Genomic DNA, 3967 nt, shown 5'->3' on the forward strand with positions numbered 1-3967 from the left:
CCAATAGCATTACTCGGGCATAAAGGCGGCAACAGATGAGACTGCAGGGGTCTTCGGAAAGTGGGATGATGGGCAGGGGAATCACATTTAATAAAGGACACAGAGATCCACGCTTAAGCCGCCTCTTGTGAAAACTGCTGGGCGGTTTGCCACCCGTCGCTGTGTCGTCATTTTGAAAGCATTTTTTCACTTCCCATCCTGATGAAACGCGGAGTTCACTTCGTTGTTCTATACATGCTTGTATATTCCCTCCTTTTTTTTATCTGTCAAGCAGGATATTACACCTCGGATTTTGGCGCTGTCTTTCACTTTCGCCTGCTGTGACATATTTCTATGGCCATTTCCCTCCTTTGGCCTGCTGCGTGTTAAGTTTCAGCCAGCCAGACAGACACATTTTCTGTGGCTTATTCGCAACCGGTCTTGTCATTTTTTTTTTGTATTTTTTGTTTTAATCTTATAAACAATGTCAGCGTGTGCTCATGCCACAAATTGTTGCATATATCATCCCAGAGCGCTTTATTGTTTTAATATGTTAAATCGTAAGTTTTTCTGAATTTACATTCTTTAATATGTGAAAGTTATGAGAACGTTATGTATAAAATGTAAAATACCTATTAAGAATTTTGTGAAAAGAAAATGTATTCATACACAGAAACATTTTTTTGATATTTCTTGGTGTACAACATTTCCATTGAAAATGTTGAAATATAAATTAGTGCCCAAATTGTATGAATAGTTTAAGATTAAGTTACACACATTATTCCTTCTAAATAGAAGTTAAAATATCTTCGGTTTTATAAATTTCCTAACATGTATTTATCTAATAAACTATCCTGTGTGTAATACTTTCAGGAATTACAATTATATATTTGGTTTTATTGATAATCTGTTTAAATTATCATTGACCAAGCAATTGGAAAGTACACGTGTCTACTTATTCTTGAGTCCTTTATCCAGAAATTCTTCTAATTGACATTCCTTTGGCGGCGTCTAACTAATTTTCATACATTTATCAACACTTTTTGCGGCCCTCCGGCAAATGTAATTTATATTTCTGTGCGGTGGCTGCATGTTTTTTTTTTGTTTCTCCTTGATTTTTTCACTGAACATCCGGCGGGTAAATAAGTATTTGCACCGAAGCCGAGAACCAAATTAGCCGTTTTCTAATGAAACACGAGGATTCGTTTGGGTTGTGTATATTTGGGTCTGTCTGCGCTGATAAAAGCACAAAAGATAACGCCAGTGGCAATTTTTCCGACTCACACTCCTTGGGTTCTTACTCCACATATCATACTCGTACATAACTCACCGTTGATTTTGGAGCACGATTTTCCCCTTTGAGCGTTTTTTTTTTCTGTATTTGTTTGGATTTAACCCACGCTTTGTTTGTAGTTATGTTCTACGTGCGGTTAATCGCAAATGAGCAGAGCTATTCCTTGTAACCATAATGAGCCCAATTAGGCTTGAGGCAAAAACTAAATGCCGTGTGCAGTTTGTGTAATGGGCCGCCTAACTATGCGTAGTGGGGTTGGTCTACTCCCAAATTTTGCGCCCTTTTTGGCACAATTACGGATGGGCAAACGGCTTTACATCTTGTGCGATATCCCATCGGGGCATCCATGAGCTTTAAGTTGCTCCTTGTCAGTCATTTGCCGCTCGGATTATGCTGATGTTTTGCAGACTTCCTGGCGGCGGCAACTGCAATTGGAACTGCAGCATTTTATGGCTCCATTTGGATTGGAAGTTTGCTCTGGCGAATGCCATTCGAATGGCTTAAGTTATTTTTACGCTTTATAACTTGTCTTCGTTCAAACTTTTTTTGACAGTGGTCCACATTATGTTGGCAATTTCGTGTGCTTTTGTTATTGTGGTAATATTGGGTTATGTGCAGAAGAAAAGTTTGTGAAATATAAAAAATTTAAATTTTAAGATCCGAAAGGCATAAGCTCAAATTAATATTCATGTTTGTAACTATTTTTCAGTAAGATTTTTAAGTGCTTGTAAAAAAACTTGTTATATAACTAGCCCATTAAAGCCATTGTTATTAACTTTGAAATCTCTTCTTGTGATTTACAATTTCCCTCAGTAGGATGCAGTTGTGAAGGAATATTAAAAAATGTCGAATTTCAAACTAATATGGTTTTTATCACTATTTTTTAAAATATATATTTTTATTTGTGGATAACGAAAAATATTATTTTTGTTCCAAATAAAACTTTATTGAATTTTGTAAAACTTAAAGATTTTTTAAATCGTTTATTCACTTAAGTTGAGCTTATCCTGATCCTAGAACATTACCATGTGCCATTTGTTTTTAGCTCCTAGTCAACTTCAGTAGCAAGTCGTGCTAAACTCGGCTTAAAGTAAATTCTAGTCCTCAACATGCGACCACTTACGTGATAAAAGATTTCCGCACATACAGAGACAATGCATTTGCAAGATATTTGCACGGAAATCGCCAGAGAGCATGTGAAATATTTATGGAGGGGCATTGTGGATGTCATGATGATTAGTTGCATATTCTCTTAACCCACCAATGCCCGAGGAGTTGGTTCGCAGCCTGCGAGGCTCTGTGTCCGATTTGGACCGGGCAAATATTTAATTTAAGAACATTTTCTTGCGTTATCCTCGACCATGGGACGTGGGCCACAGCTTGGCGTGTCCTGTCCTGTCCAGTGCTGTCCTGTCTTTGGAAATCTCAGTTGGATACCACCCACTTGCGGCCCCCTAACTTTTTTTGTGTTCTTCCTCCTTCGATTGCAGCTGAGGCTCAGTCATACTCGTATTAGCCCAAGTCAAACAATGGCATTGGCAAACCGAAGAGCAGCGCCAAATTGCAACGTGCAGAAGCCAACGGAGTGCAAAGAATGGAGCTGCAAAGAATGGGGGGACTGGGCAAGTGTTGTTAAGAAAATGCCCCAGACAGAAAATCGATGGCAAAATGGTAGCTACTTGCTGCTACTCCTGCTCCTTCTCTGTTTATTTGTTTATTTTTTATTGTTTCATGTGGGGGAGGCACTCTAAATCCTTTGTGTGGCAGATTAACACGTGCGCGCTCTCGGGAATCTGCGAAAAACAGAAAAGTCGGAAGGTCACTTTCAAATGGCTTGCATACCGACAAATATATTTATACTGCGATTTCCAAACAACAAATATTTCTCGGTGATATTTTTCCATAAAATTGAACGCTTTTCGATGTGTCCGGCTCAGTCTTTCAAATCGATTAAAAAATGCAAGCGAAATCAATTTGCACTTTTTTAATTAAACTCGTGTTTCCTCCTCTTCTCATTTTTTTTCAAACATTTTATTGCTGCTTGTTTTTGCTCCTTTATTTTTTTGTAGCAAAGTACTGGCTTCAATTTGTCAATTGCTTGATAACAGCTTAATATTATCAATTGAAGTAATCAAATAGGATGAAATATGCCAAAACACTTACCTTTTAAATTTCTAGTAAGAATGCAACTTTTAATTTGTTCACATTTTTCTGGTTTTTATTGTAAAAATTCAATCATAACAATTAAAATTCAGTTTACATTAATTTTATAAAGGGATTCGGTCTCTCTTTCATTTTGAAATTATGCTATTACATTTATGAATTTTATACATATATGTCTGCTACATATATAGTAAACAATTACTATTAATTATCATTAATTGTTCGTTTATTAAATACTTAAAAAATAAAATGCGTCTAAATCGAAATAGGTAATTACACTGTCGCTCAATAATGTAATGTTACTGTATAATTATTTGTTTTAAGTGTTGGTGATTATTACCTAATCAATTATATTGGTGTGTTATTATTTCATTTTTTTTTCCGTTTTGATTTGTAGTTCTAATTACAAGTTAAACATTATCAGTTTAGGTTTTGTTTTTCTTTGTTTTCCAAAAATATACATTTTTTCTTAATTTGTTCAGTTTAGTTTTTTGGTTTGTGGCTCGTTAGAGGACGAATGCCAACGATAGA

This window comes from Drosophila rhopaloa, unplaced genomic scaffold (assembly GCF_018152115.1).
Source record: "Drosophila rhopaloa isolate 14029-0021.01 unplaced genomic scaffold, ASM1815211v1 contig_2, whole genome shotgun sequence".
Classification (NCBI taxonomy): Eukaryota; Metazoa; Arthropoda; class Insecta; order Diptera; family Drosophilidae; genus Drosophila; species Drosophila rhopaloa.